General features: G+C 45.7%; 1 protein-coding gene across 1 annotated transcript in view; it reads left to right on the top strand.

Moving 5' to 3' along the window:
- Window positions 1-16077, top strand: part of WDR75 (WD repeat domain 75) — a 1027793-nt gene that overhangs the window by 413748 nt on the left and 597968 nt on the right. The gene's annotated exons all lie outside the window — the stretch shown is intronic.

Raw genomic sequence — 16077 nt, 5'->3', positions numbered from 1 at the left:
GAGTTTAAGTAGAGCTTTCACTGGTTTAACTGATCCTTTACAACCACAGACCAAGCTCTCAAGAGCATTAGAAAAGATGTTTGCAGTCAGGTGTACCTTAATACAGAAATTACAAGTTAGAAAACAGATGCAAATATGTGCAAGTGTCAGAACGTTTTACAACTATAATGTATTTTACACTGTGATGCAGGTTATAGCTGTCATTGCTCAGCAGATGATATCCTGAGACTTTCTTCCCTCTCCCAACAGTATCAGGTTGAGTAGAGAGCATTTAGTATTGTTTAGAGACTCAGTTCTCCTTACCGGTGCTGGTTCCTTTCTCTGTGAGTCTGAGTTCCTCAAATGTTGGTGTTGGGTGAATTTACCTCAGTGGCGGTCTTAAGGCTGTGTTTGCAGTTTTGGTCAGTTCCCTTTGTGTTGACTTGACCATCAGTACTGATGACTATGGCCAGTGTTTTTCATTGTTGGGAAGATGTTTGCTTCAGCATTCATGCCAGTCCTGAGAGGGTCAGCTTTTTGGCCTTTGGGGGTAAGACCTTCAACAGAGGTCTTGAGGCTGAATGGAATCTCAGTCCCAGTGGTTGTAGTTGGAGCTGTGAGGTTCATGCCAGTGTCTTTGGCTCCAGCACTAGCCCTGATAGCCTCTATCTTCAGAATTTGGACCTGTCAAACACTGAGCAGGTATCTGTTATAGTCGACATCACCTGTAATGGTCACATGACTACATTTGTCCCCCATGGTGTTTTCAGTGAACATGGCCTTGACTGCACAGTGACATTTTCTTGTAGCTGTTCCCACTCGCCATTTTTCCCTCTTAGGAACTGTTCTTTTGCTTTTTCCAACTAATTTCACCTCTCACCACCACATAGCTGTTAACGTTCTGTGGGTACATGTTCAGCTTGAAAAAGTGGGATGTTATGTGATCCTATCTCGCCTACATTCTGACTGATGGGTTCGGAGCCGATCCCTCTGCTCCGACTCGGCACGCTTATGCCAAAGAGCGAAGTCTCTTATTGGCTGAGCTTACTATATCCCAGGATGCACCACTACCAGTCCCCCAGATCTCGTTTGCCGCTAACAAGTGAAGACGTGGTCTCGAGCTGGCTGAGCTAAGTAGTGATTATTTTCACTAGTTTTTCTGTCAGGAATTTCTTTATTCTTCAACAAAAAGCTGTTTTAACAGCTATTCTTGTGTTTAGAGTGCGTTTGGTGAAATTTACTTGGTAAATTCTTGTGTTGTGAGTGTTGACTAGGAGTACCTCTTGTGTGGAAAGGCCTTTCCCGGTCTTTTTGATTGTAGGTGACTTCTGTTCTGTTTAGGGATCCTTTATACTGCATATATTTTCTCTTTTAAAAGAAGGACAAAGCAGAGAAAATGTCCTTCTAATTACAATGTTTGTACTGTGTTTTGGCTAATTCACCGGAATGTCTCAGGTTCCTAGGCCTTCAGGCTTTAAAAAGTGCACCAAGTGCAACTTTAAAATGTCTATCACAGATGACCACTCTCTCTGTGTTTATTGTTTGGGTGCAAAACATTTGCAGGAGTCCTGCAGCGTGTGTCACGCTTTTTCCTCAAGGGTCCTCCAAGAGAGGAAAAATAAGCTCATATTGAAAGGCATTATAAAACCCTCCTTTGAAGAAGCTTTAGCATCCTCTCCTTCTCCTGCTAAAAGAAAGGGTCGGCTCCGACCAGTCCGTCGGATCCGACCGCCAAAAGACATAGGCAGGCTTCTCCTTCGGCTCCAAGGACTTGGAGCCGAGGTCGGAACGGTCTGCCTCGATGCCACCAGTCTCGACTCCTCTGGCTTCGGAGCCGATGGCTGGGGCATCGAGGCGGGTCATCTTCATCGGCTCCACTGGTTTCGGAGCCGATGAGGTTGTCCGCTCAGACACTTCCTCCTCGGCGCCAAGCCCTCCTCGCACCGATGGAAACTAGTTTAGTATTCCTTCGCCGATAGTCATCGAGTCGCCTCGAGCCGATCCCTAGCCCCTTGGCGGCGGTGGAGAGGCCATCTCGAACCCGTTCAGTATCCTCTAGGTCATCGAGGATGTCAGATTCGGACATAGACAGGGTGCTCCAAAGACTGTTCCAGTCCCCAGTCTTTCAAAAATTTGTTTCGGCTCCGACCCAGTTGGCTTCGGAGCTGACAGCCCATGCCATTGCCATTCCTCCTCCGACCGCTTCGGCTCCGTCGGAGCAGGTGCTGTTGGAGCGGTAGAGGTCTTAGGGTCGGCTCCGACCCTTACTCCAACCCCGGCCTTCGGGTCCGAGTTTGGTACACGGACTTCTTCGGCTGGACCTGGGGGTGATGTTTCGGGACCTATGCTGTCGGTTCCGAGCCTCCCTCTCGGTGCTTTGGCTGCGGGACTTCCGTCTGCTATCATGGCTCCGGGGACCGGACACTCCCAGGATTCTGGGGGTCCGGCTTTCAGAGCTATGAGGAGTGCCTTGGCCAAGTCTTCTTCGGCCATCTCTCCGGTTTTACCGGCACCTTCCCTGGGCGTGGAGACTGGGTCTTTGGCAGTTCCCCTGTCCTTAGGCAGCGGAGCCCCTGGGCCTGAGGTTACCCCACTGGGGTTCCCCTCCTCCTGAGGGTTCTTCGGAGTTGTCTTCAGAGGAGCCCCCAAGGAAGAGATCGTGCAAGAGGAAGCACGTGGACTCCCCCGAGTCTATTACATCGGACACTGCTCTTGATGATGCGGAGGGGTCCCCGAAGTCGTCCTCGGATGATGTCTCATTTGCAGACATCTTAGAGATCCTCAAACAACGAGGCGGCTGGATATCCAAACCCCCCTCTGCTGATGAGTCAGTGCTTCTCAAGGCCTTTGGGGCTCAGCCCTCCGCCTCCTGGGTGTCTCCGCCCTTCGACGAGCTCCTGGATTTAGTTTGTCGGAGGGCGTGGGAACATCCAGATACCGTGGAACCAGTCCTCTCGTCCTAACAAATTTTTGTCTGCCCCACCCGAGAAGGAGTTCCTGACCAAAAGGCGTGGCTGTAGATGCCATGGTGGTGGCATCTGCTACACAACAGGGCGTGGCAGAGGCTTCAACGTCCGTCCAGCCTCCTAATAAGGAGTCTAGGAGCATGGACCGCAGGAAGCGTACCCTGACTTCAGCGGCCTTTACTTTAAGGTCCCTGAATTATTTGGCACATTTTACCAGGCTTCAGAGGGATCTGGTCAAGGAGCTGTCAGATTCCCTCGGTAACCTACCTGAGCAGCTAGCCCAGTCGGTTAGCTCTCAGTTGGCTATCCTTGCTTCAATTTCTAACTCGTCCATGAGGCTCATTTCATATGCGGCCGAAGGGGCTGGTAGAGCGGCAGGCACAGGCGTGGCTCTACGGAGACAAGCCTGGCTCCGTTTGTGTCAATTTGCGGAGGCCTTCAAGTCTTCCTTCGCCGACGCTCCCTTTGATGGGTCCTCTCTGTTTGGACCTAAGGTTAAAGACACTCTTACCCGCTGTGAGCAAGAAGGAAAACTTTATCTGCCGTAGGTGCAAGTTATTCCACTCCCTTTCGGCCTTATCCCAAGGCTAAAGGAGGAGGGAAGATGTGGTTCCGCAAATCACGTAAGTTTTTCCATCAACAGCAGGAAGATTCCCCTTCCAGAGGCAGAGGACGGGGAAATTTTTCTGGGAGACGCCGCCCCAGAGGCGGCAGAGGGCCCCGCAATTCTGGAGACCGCGAGTCCTTTCGTGGCTCTTCAGCTTCCCACACTTCATGAGGGATTGCCCGGCTGTGCTGCTCGAGCCAGTCGGGTGCCGTTTGCCAAGCACCTAAAAGCCTGGGAGTCAATCACTCAGGACAGATGGGTGCTTCGGATTATTGCCGGAGGTTACACCATTCCCTTCACACACTCACCCCCACCATCCAAAAATCCCGGACCCACCACCCAGTCAAAGGGAAATTGCAGCCGCAGAAGCGTTAAAGCTGCTAGAAAAGGAGTCATCCAACCGGTCCCCACAGACCAGATCGGATCCGGAAATTACTCAAGGTTCTTTTTAGTGCCAAAAAGACAGGGGACCTGAGACCAATATTGGATCTCAGCAGACTAAACCAATCCGTCCACGAAATCCAAATTCGAATGGTCACGTTACAATCCATTCTCCCATTATTGGAGAAGGATGTTTGGATGTGCTCCATAGATCTCAAGGACGCCTATTATCACATACCGATACATCGGGCGTCCAGGAAGTATCTGCGCTTCAGCCTGGGAGACAGTCATTTCCAATTTTGTGCTCTGCCCTTTGGTCTCACCACAGCCCCAGGGTGTTCACCAAGTGTTTGGCAGTAGTAACTGCTCACCTGAGGAGTCTTGGATTCCAAGTGTTTCCCTATCTGGACGACTGGCTCCTGACTGCCACCACCAGTCATCTACTAATGGACAACCTCAAAGCCACCTATTCCTGGGTGCTACCCTGGGAATTACATTCAATTGGTCAAAGTCTGTCTTGCTGCCCTCTCAGCGCATAAGGTTCATAGGATCAGAGATAGACTCAAAATTGATGCGCGTTTTTCTTCCTACCGAAAGGATCCAAACTTTACAAGGCCAAGTTCAAGCCCTGCTTTCAAGATCCAAAGCCCCAGCCAGGATGGTCCTGCAACTTTTAGGTTCAATGTCTGCCACGGTTCTACTAGTTCCTCTGGCAAGATTGCACATGAGGATTCTTCAGTGGCTATTATCGACTCAATGGTCCTTTCAGAATCTTCCCCTCAATCACCCCATTATGATTACAGAAACGTGCAAACGGGACCTCCGCTGGTGGCTTCACCCGTCCAATCTGAATCAGGGAAGACCTTTTGTTATCCCCCCTCCGGTGGCCACCCTGACGACGGATGCCTCCCAGACAGGGTGGGGGGGCATTGTCTGGGCAGGTTAGTTCAGGGTTCCTGGCTTCCAGACGAAACCTTTCTCCACATCAATGTGTTGGAGATGAGGGCTGTACTTCTATCCCTACAGGCTCTCCAAAAGTTTCTCCCTCAAGGCATTATCGCTATCCACACAGACAACATGTCGGTGGTCTGGTATCTAAACAAACAAGGAGGGACCAGATCTTACCCCCTTTGCAGAGAGGCCATGAGGGTGTGGGAATGGGCTGTAGCTACCAACCGCTTCTTGGTAGCGACCCACATTCCAGGAAATCAATATATTGGCAGACAGATTAAGCGGGACAATTCTCTCCCCGGACGAGTGGTCCCTGAACGAAACAGTAGCAGCTCAGGTTGTCAGAAGATGGGGGCGTGCTGCGACCTGTTTGCAACACCACAAAACACAAAGTGCAAAAGGTTCTTCTCCTTGACTCCACATCAGGGGGAGGCAGCTATGGATGCTCTAGCACAACCTTGGCCAACAGGGCTACTTTATGCTTTTCCTCCGGTTCCACTTCTCCCCAAAGTCATTCAGAAAGCTTCTCAGTTGGGGTCCACAATGATTCTAATTGCTCCGTACTGGCCTCGTCAGGTATGGTTCCCCTACCTGAAGAAACATGTGGTGGACGATCCTTGGGTTTTGGATCTAACCCCGGATCTGCTAATTCATCATTCGGGACGACAACACCAGTCCCTTCGCATGTTGAAGTTGACAGCTTGGCTCCTCCACTTCCGACTTTAGTCAGAAATCACACCTTAGACCTGGAAGTTATTCACATTTTATCTTCGGCCCACAAACCCACCACTAAGAAATTGTACCTCAGTAAGTGGAAGAGGTTTGCTATCTGGGCTCAACTCAGGGGCTTAGACCCTATCACTGCCCCGATTCCAGAGGTTTTGAAATTTTTAACATCCTTGTTTAATCAAGGATCTTCAGTCTCTACTATTAAAGTCCAACTTGCAGCTATCTCTAAATTTCACGAATTCATGGATCCACCGTTGATGAGCAGCAGATTATGCAAAACTTTCATTAAAGGTGCGGGGCTGTTAAGACCCCAGTTTTTCATCCTGCGCCGTGGGATCTTGATTTGGTGCGCCTTAACAGCTTCCCCTTTCGAACCGGCTGCTACATGTGAGTTAAAATATCTGTCTTGGAAAACTGCCTTCTTAGTTGCAATTACCTCTGCAAGAAGGGTTTCAGAGCTTCAAGCCCTATCTATCAAACCACCGTACTTGATTTTTCACAAGGATAGAGTATCACTTAGGCCTAACCCATCTTTTGTCCCAAAGGTTTGTTCTAATCTCTGTCTCCAACAATCTCTAGAGCTACCAGTTTTCTTTCCAAAATTCTCCAACCAAGCAGAGTACACTCTCCATAAATTGGATGTTCACAGGCAATTGCGCTTCTGTCTAGACAGGACTCAGCAAATTCGTAAATCAGACCAGTTGTTTGTGTCCTTTTCAGATAATAAATTGGGTAAAACCATCACAAAAGCTACTATCTCCAAATGGATTAGAGATTGTATAACTCAGGCTTATTCCTCTTCAAATAAGCAACTTACAACATCTATCAAAGCTCACTCTACCAGAGCTATGGCTACTTCTATCGCCTTTCATTCCAAGCTCGCTATTTCTGAGATTTGTGCTGCGGCTACTTGGTCCAACCCGCACACTTTCATTTCCCACTATAAATTGGATGTGGCATCTAAAGGGCGAGCATCACTTGGTTCCACGGTACTCAGGAGTGTTTTCCAGTGAGCCACCCAGGATTCAGGTGCTAGGGCTGTCCCATCAGTCAGAATGTAGGCGAGATAGATCACATAACATCTTTTAGTTATGTACTCACCATAACTTCAGATGTTTGGGATCCAACTCCCCAACATTCCTAATACCCACCCTCCTTCCCCCGGCCTTGGAGATCAGAAGAGATTGAACGGTTTTGAGTTCTACTGTTTTATCTTGTTTCATCTGACGATGTTATATAAGCAGTGCGTGCATGTGTGCATGTATGCGGACAAACTAGATCTGGGGACTGGTAGTGGTGCATCCTGGGATATAGTAAGCTCAGCCAATAAGAGACTTCGCTCTTTGGCATAAGCGTGCCGAGTCGGAGCCGAGGGATCGGCTCTGAACCCATCAGTCAGAATGTAGGCGAGATGGATCCCAAACATCTGAAGTTATGGTGAGTACATAACTAAAAGTTTTCTTTCTTCTTGGCTGTCCCAAGTCTTTTCGAGTGGCTTCCCTTCCTTCACTCTGTTGGCTCCATTCATTCTTCTGTTGAGGTAGGAGAGAGTTGCTCTCCAGCCAGGGCATGAGCCTTGCAGCCCCTTCATTCCTTGGCTGGAGGACCTCGTCAGTCTCATTAATTCCCTAGAGAGGCAAGAGCCCTTTCATAGGTTCATAGGTGTGTACTAGGCTAATGGCCCTGGAGCCTTTACAAGCCTAGCCTGTAAAAGTGCCCTGACATCATGCCGCACAATGTTAGTTCCCATTGCCTCTATCAAGTAGAGCCACTGCAGTGATTCCTGGGGTGAACTTTCTATTTCCCATCCACTCATCAAGATCTCTCTTAAAGAGGGCCAGTGAGGTGCTCTGCTTGACATATATGGGAAGTCTGTTAGAGAGCACGGGCAGTCTCTGGGTTATGAACCTGTCCCTCTAGCATGTTCTGTTGATTGTGGTAATGAGTTTGAGGTCTCTGGAGCATGTGGTGTGGAGGGATTTGGATTTCTTTAGATGTAGCATTTCTAACAGAGCTGGGTCAGACATGGCTTTGTAAGTCAAGAGATCACCTCTTAGTAGATGATATGAGACAGAGAATAGCTGGAGATTTTTGAGACCATCTGTGTAGGACGTGTTTAAGGCCTAGGATCCCCTTCTTGTGGTACTTTTGTGGCTATTCCGGCTATTGCATATATCAAGTGAGGTACATGCCAAATGGGGCATTATAATCAATGTCTGCCCCAATGAGGGAAGAGTACAGAGAGACGATGACCTCTTTCTTCCTGGGTGCAAAACCCTTGGTAATGGGATGTACCACACAGAAGGACTTTCTGACCACAGTGGCAATGTGGTGGTCAAAGGAGAGGTTGCTGTCAGTCTGTGTCCCCAGATCTCTTATAACGCCTTCAGTGTTCAGTGGGCTCCCATCGATAGTGAGAACTGAGTTTTCCTCAAAGGGGACGATGACGCATTTTTTGGCATTAAGCTTAAGGCCATGGTTTCGACACCAGTCATTGGTCTCAGTGAGGCCTTTCTGTAGGATGCCTACAGCACTTGGGGAGTTAATAATGGCTCTCAGCTTACAGTCGTCTGTGAACTTGGTCAGCCAGAGTCCCTCTGTGTTGGCCTAGACATTTTAGAAGTAGATGCCAAACAGGAGAGGACCCTGGACCCGATCTCTGTGGGACTCCACTGGTGACTGGTCAGCAGTCTGAGTTGGAGTCCACTGCTTTCACACTGTGGGTTCTATCTGTAAGCCAATTTGCAACTCACCTAGTGATATATGGGTTGATGCCTAGTTTGGTGAGTTTATCAAAAATTCCTGAGTGGGGAATGGTATCAAAGGCCTTGGCCAGATCGAGGTGGGCTGTATAAACTGCCTTGCCCTCATCCACAGCTTTGGTGACTGACTCAAAGAAGTCAACCAGGTTGAGCAGGCATGATCTACTTTTCACAAAACCAAATTGCTTGGAATCTAGAGTTCACTCTGTTAATCCCTGCAGTGGCTCTGTAGATCTTAGTTTGTGCTGTTGACCAAGGGAAGAGTGTGTGCTTCTACCCACATGTCCATTCCTGCTCCCCTGATTGTGCATGCTGTGCAGGCAATTCAGCCATTGCTGTCTCTAGGTTCCATCCATGTAGTGAGCAAGAACTAACCCCCTCCTCATCCCTCCAGGTGGGTGAAAGGGCAATAATGTTTCACTTCCATCATCCTCTTCCCAATGCCTGATGATGACCCAGACAATCAGTCTTCAGTCAGGACTTCACCCTTCTTTGCCACAATATGGGGGATGAAAGAGTTCAGTATTGATTGTGATATGCAGGTGCATTCTACATCTCCTGTGAACTGTGCCCTTTGAGTGTACCACTGTATTACCCTGGCATTTTCATTCATAATGCATTGCTGTCTTGGAGAGATTTTTCTAAAATAGCAATTACCAAGGCAGCCCTTAAAAAGTGCAAATACTTTTCTTATCTGGTCAGTTTTGAATCATCAAAGCTAGTTATGTTAAAGCATTTGTCTCTGCCCTGAGTGGTTCACTTGTCCCAGTGACTGAATCTGTTAAAAAAGGTGTAGCATAAGGTTAGTCATGAATGATTGAAAACATGGGTGCTCTAAGCACTTTGCCTTTTACATACAGTAAGAATAAAACAGTTGCTAGGTGCACAATGTAAGAGCAATAAAAAGGTTCTTGGATAGACAAATGCGCACAGACCTTCTTGTCCCTTCTCTTATTGGATGTCTGAACTGCCCCGGTGCATTGATATTGAAACTGTTATATTTTTACATGAATTAACAAGAATAGCTATTCCTGTCTGCTGTTTCTTGTTTCCCGATGTGTCTGTAGCTGTTCTCTAGAAAACTATTACATCCTGAAGTCTTTTTCCTGACATTTCCTGTTACAGTGATCAAACAAAGCCAACCAGGGGGAAATCGAGCATTACCCATACCCAGTCATAGGTTATTGCTATTATGTAATGACATTTAAGGAAAGATCGCTTACCTTTCTTAAGTAAAGGTGCTGCAGTGTTCTTCCTTGTTCTTCCACCTTTTTCTGATATACGAGACTCAAAGTTTCCATGCTTGTACAGTACATCAGGGTTTGTTTTTTTTTGGACTGAGATTTTTATTAGGGACTGCATACATATATGGAAAATCTGGTATGATTTTGATAATTTATTTTTGGAGAATGTACCTGATTTTTCTCGTATTTTGCTGTCCTGTGAACATATGCTGATAGAAAAATCTAGCTGCTCAATGATACTTTTTTCTACTGGTATATGGTGTATTTACAGCGGGCATGCTGGTTTGGCTATCCAAGCAGCATGATTATTTTTGAATAACAATGATCCGTTTTTGTGTAATGATGCTTTCTTTGTTGTACATACATAGAATGAACTTTGTGCAGTGCTGTGGCTTGTTTGGCTTGTTTAACAATTCTTTCCAAATATTTCTTGGCAAACAGGCTTTTGCCTATATTTTATACATTTTGGTATGACCTGAATTCTTGGTTATGTAGTATTTTGAATATGTAGTCTACATATGATTTCTACATTATGCTTAATTACTTTTTTATTGTGTTTGTACTGTTTCCTAAGTTTGATCATTCTTTATGTATGTGAATGTTGTTCCTACTTAATTCCCAGGGTTTTATTGCCCATTAGAGTTTTTCTTCTGACGCCTCCTTTATAAATTTATTCTGCTCATCTGGACCTTCTTGGTTATGAGACGGAAATAAATACAACTCTGATCATACCAAGCAAAAGTATAAACAACTTAGGAATCTAGCCAAGAAACAAACCAAAATAGACAAACAAAGCTACTTCCTAGGTCTCCAAAACAAATACTCAAACCCCCCCCCCAAAAAAAAATTTTGGCATAGTATCAACTCCCTACTAAAACCTGGAATAATTGCTAACTCCACCCCACCTCCCCATATACTAACAGCAAAGATATGCCTCCCAGCTTAACTCTCATTTCATAAACTCAGTCCAAACTGTATCCAGCCAACTAACAAATGCTAATACCTCACCAACCACAACTGCTGGGAACACTCCAAGCAATCCTACCAACCACCCATCCTTTATTCTCTCTCCTGTCCCTACATCAAAAATTATAAACCTCCTCCTCAAACTAAAACCTACCACACTAGCAGCAGACTGTATACCCTCTAACTTTCTAAAAATAGCCGCTGACTCTCTATCTTACCCAGTATCAATCCTTATATACAGGTCCATTCAGGAAGCTTATGTTCCACAACTATGGAAAATATCTTGCATTATACCTCTTCACAAAGGTGGTAAATCTTACTACTTTTCCACCTATTTGCCTATAGCTATTCTTTCCCCCTTATCTAAGCTCCTAGAGAAATGCATACACTCACAAGTTATGCAATTCTTAGATACAAAAATCTTCTCTCCTCTACCCAACACAGATTCCGCCCTCACCATAGTACAACTTCTACTCTTCTCTCCTTCACTAATCTGGTTAATCAACATAGAAACAAGAACTATGTATCTGCTGCCTTTTTAGACCTCTCAAAAGCTTTCAATATGGTCTCACATCCTAAACTATTGGATGCCCTTCATTCTCTATCCTTTACTTCCCCAACTATCTCCTGGTTCAAAAGTTACCTGTCAGACAGACAGCAGTCTTTACAATGAACTATCCCCTCCTCTCCCTAACTCTATAGGAATACCACAAGGCTCAGTATTAGGCCCACTACTTTTCTCTATCTTTACACCTCCTCCAAGCATGCCTCACCAGTTCAGTACGCAGATGATTCCACTCTCATCTGTGCAGCCCCATCTGTCAATACCCTACAACACCTAGCCCAAGAATCATTCTCTGCTATTGAAACTTGGATCACTGACATCCAACTTATTCTTAATCCTAACAAAACCAAACTTCTCCTGTTCACACCTAATAAAACAAAACCCACCCCCCACTACTTTATCTTATCTAGGAATGGCACTATCATCTCTCCATCCACCCACACAAAACTCCTAGGAGTTGAAATATACAACAACCTATCATTCGATCTACATATAGCACAAACCATTCAAAAAGTTCAAAAAAAAATTGGAACCCTATACAGGCACAAAAACTGTCTCACAGCAAAAGCACGAATCACCCTAGCTCAAACTCACCTCCTATCAACACTTACTTATGCTGCACAAATCCTAACCCATACTAGAAAGTCAGATCTGGATAAAGAGTCATGCTACAACAAAATTGCCAAATTTGCCAACAATTCCCCCTTTAGAATGCACCACTGCTGAGTACTAAAAGAAATTCAGTGGCTAGAATTTCCTAACCTACTAGCTTACCAACAACTCACCTATGCCTTTAACATCAGAAACTACCCAGACAAAACTCCAGCCGTCAGTCAGCTGTTAACCTCCCACTCTTCCAGTCGCCCCCTCTGCTCATTCAATAAACCCCTCCTCAGCGTTACTACTGCTAACAACACTGCAGGAAAAACCCTTTATTCCCACATCATAGTTAAAAAATATAACAATCTCCCCACCAATATAACCTCTACAACAACAAACAACTTCAAAACATTACTCAAATCTCATCTCAGGACAACTTGGATCTGCCCATGTATCACTTGAGAATCTCTATACCTTCTCTTCTCTTTTACCAAACTACTCCAGTCTAGAATACACACTATTCTATTCAAATAGAAACACATACTCTTAGAATATGCCACACTGGTCTTTGTACTTCTTTCTGTGCATACTTACTAAAACTGTAGACAGTCGATACTGCCTTTGTAAATATTAATCTAACTGTATTTCAGTCCTGCAATGCCTGTTAACTTATTGTAAACAAATTAATGAATATCCCTGCTTGTAAGTAAACTTCTGTATTACCATTTTGTATATTTTTAACTGTATTGACGACTCCTTAATTGTGGAGCTTTTCTCCCCGGACCTCCACTGAAAATGGACCTGGTCCAGCTGGATTTTCCCGGTAAACAAAAATTAAAATAAAATTAAAATAAATAAATTAAATTGTAGAGCATCATCTGTGCCATCGGGTACAGCAGAATTTCTTGATAGATGACCTTGAAAGAAATGTTCAGTCCCTGATGTGTTTTCCAGGAAGTGTTATTTTCCATTTTATTCTGTTGTGTTGATATGGTTTGTATTTATACGTTTGTTAACAGAGTTGACCCACTAGACCCAATAGTATCATTTCAGGAGTGACTTCGGAGCATGATCTGGTTGCATGAATTAGTCCTTCACCCAGCAGTGAAGTATCGAATGTGGGATTCAAACACAGGGATACAGGATGAAGCTCATTTGCAGCTGTTGTCCATAACCTTGTGTGTTAAGTTGCTATTTCTTTGAAAAACAAAATGTAAAAAGAAATGCTTAATTAATGTGTGTATTGGCAGAATGCATTGTTCATCTCTGCACATGAACGGATGCAGCATGGATTGGATGTTCATCGTGCATACAGCTGCAGTCATAACAGATGGGTTCTCCTGCCGTTAGGCGGGTCCTCGGTCGGCCCAATTCCAAAGTCTAGGTCCGGCGTCGGCTGTCGTTGCTTCTTCCCTGACGTCAGTGCGACAGGGGTATAAAAGAACCAGCCGACGCCATTTTCTCCAGTCTTTCTTGCCGTGCGGTGCCCGAAGCAGAAGCAGTTCGCAAGTGCCGGTCGGCCAGCTCCTGAAATTACGAAAATTTTGCAACCGAAGTCTTCTTGAAAGCTAAGTACGCCGTTGGGGAAACTTTTCTTGCCTCAGACCGATGTCAGACAAAGTTAATAATTGTATTTCATGTGGGAAGCAAATACCGCATAAGGATTTTCATTCCCTCTGTATTCCTTGCTTAGGCCCAGACCACGACGTCTCAGTCTGTCGTTTTTGTGCTACATTCAATAAACGCACCATTAAACGTCGGGCGGAGTTCGCCCAGGATTATTTTGGCAAACAATTTAACTATATTATGTCGTCGGACACTCCGACTCCAGTTTTGTCTAAAAAACACAAAGATAACGACCGACACACGAGGTCCGCGGCCTCTACCGACACCACGCCAAAGCCGACTACAGGTGATCCGGTTCTCAGCGAGGCGCCTACGCAGCCCCTGACTACCGATGACACATCTTTGGCAGTGTCTTCTGTGCCTGAGGTCACTGGCTCCTCGGCCCACACCCCGACTACAGATACCGAAGCCACTCTTGGTGGTGAATCTCAAAATGTAGACAGGTCTGCCTCCTCTCAAGGTGTCTTCAGACCTTCCTTTTCTTTTTCCATCAAGGCTTTCACTAAGTCTAAAGCAGCCATGCATTCTAAGAGACAAGCTACACAGGGCCTTTCTCCAGGCCCCATGCCTAAAAAACAGATGCTCAAAATGGCTGAGGATTTAATTACTTTTATCAGGGGTTCTCAACCCCCCCAGACAAAAGGCCCAGAGTGGAGGAAGAATCCCCCTCCTCTGACCAGGCCTCCATTATATCAGAGCACTCTGATGAACAGGAACATTCTTACTCCCCTTTTGAAGATTCTGATGCAGAGGAGTCCATTCCCTCTGTCTCCCCCCCAGAGGATTACTCATTTGGGGAAACCTTGCATACCTTAAGGGAACACTTCCACTGGGAAGGCCAAGAGTACTCTGATTCCAAGAAAAGGCTTAGGGATTTTCTCTTGCTACCTCAGCACAGGCCTCTGGCTATACCTCCTGTCTTAGACATACTAGATGATGTGTACTCGGAGGCCTGCCTTAACCCGGATTCTTTACCTCCAGCCCCTGTCAAGCCTGACAGGTACTACCGGATTCCTGACTCTCACCAATTTTTATACAAAAGCCATGCGGCTGACCCAGAAACTATCTCACAGGGCCCAAAAGGAATTAAGGCCTCTACTGCTAAAAATCCATTACCTTCCGAGAGAGATTCCAGATCCTTAGAAAGGTGGGGAAAAAAGGTATATACCTCGGCCACCTTAACCATGAGGGCATTAAACTGCCAGTTCCATATGCTAAAGTACTAGCAGTTTCTGTTATCACAATTGAGAAGTAAAATGTCACAACCTGAACAACCAGACTTGAAGGAGTTGCAGGATTTGATGCATAGTGCAGAACAAGTGGGTAAACATATACCTTGCAATGTGGTTGGGATGCTCTAGAGGCCTCATGTAGAGCTGCGGTTACAGGATCAGTGATACGTAGACATGCCTGGCTCAAGGAATAAACCTTACCAGATCATGTCAAAGCTAAATTGCTAGATGCTCCTCTTCAAACGGATGTATTATTTGGTGTTAAAGCTGAAGAGGTATTAAAGAAAATGGAGGAAAAAGCTAAATCAATGCAAACAGTGAAGGATTTTCTACAGGTACAACCTCCACGTTTCAGTAGAAATTGGCCTTCCAAAAATTGGTCCTTTCCAGCCACGAACAGACCCCAAAGAGGTAGATACAGGCACCCGAGGGGCAGAGGGCAATCTCAAGGATCGTATAGAGGCAGACAATGGCAAGCTCCTTCACAAAGAGGTGGTGAGGATAGTTCGCAGCCATTCAGAAAGCAAGCCCAATGACTTTCCCCTTTGCATGCCAAGCAAGGCTCAAATGGCAGCACCCTTGGGCGGAAAACTGGCATTATTTTCAAAAAATTGGCATATTGTCACAAAAGACAAATGTATCCTGGACATTATAAACAGAGGCTACAGATTCCATTTTCACACCCTTCCAAAAATGAGAGGCATGCCAAACCTGCCACACAATCAAAGGGCAGAGGCACAAATAGATTTCAGATCTCATGGACATGAAAGCTATTCAGGAGGTACCTACTCACGAACAAGGTCAAGGCTTTTATTCCAGACTATTCCTGGTACCAAGGAAGGGAAAAGATTGGAGACCTATTTTGGGCCTATCTATCCTAAACACATTTTTACTTGTGCCAAAATTCAAGATGCTCACATTACAGCAGCTTCTTCCCATGCTGGGCAAGGAGTCTTGGCTGGTAACATTGGACCTCAAGGAGGCATACCTGCATGTCCCAATCAGACAAAATTGCAGAAGATACCTCAGATTTCTTGCAGGTTCAACCCATTATCAATTCTCTGCATTGCCCTTTGGCTTATGTACTGCGCCCAGAGTATTCACGAAATGCCTGGCATCAGTAATTGCCTACTGCAGACTTCAAGGGATACAAATATACCCATATTTGGACGACTGCCTGATCCAAGCGGACAGCAAGCACATTCTTCTGAAACATCTGGCTTATGTAATAATGTTGTTGAATTCTCTGGGATACACGGTCAACAAAAAGAAATCAAGGCTAATACCCTCTCAGAAAATAATTTTCCTGGGTGCCAACTTGGACATAAACACCCAGATGGCGTACCTCACACCAGAGAAGCAGGGGCAACTAACTCAATACTTCAGAACACTAGCAGATTTTACCAGGCTGACTGCAAGGAAAATCCTGCAGGCTCTGGGATTCATGGCATCTTGCATCCTACTAATCC

This window comes from Protopterus annectens, chromosome 5.part0 (genome assembly GCF_019279795.1).
Source record: "Protopterus annectens isolate FY-2018-M chromosome 5.part0, PAN1.0, whole genome shotgun sequence".
NCBI lineage: Eukaryota > Metazoa > Chordata > Ceratodontiformes > Protopteridae > Protopterus > Protopterus annectens.
Note: the sequence above shows the minus strand (reverse complement) of the source record. Positions and strands in the feature narration are given on the sequence as shown.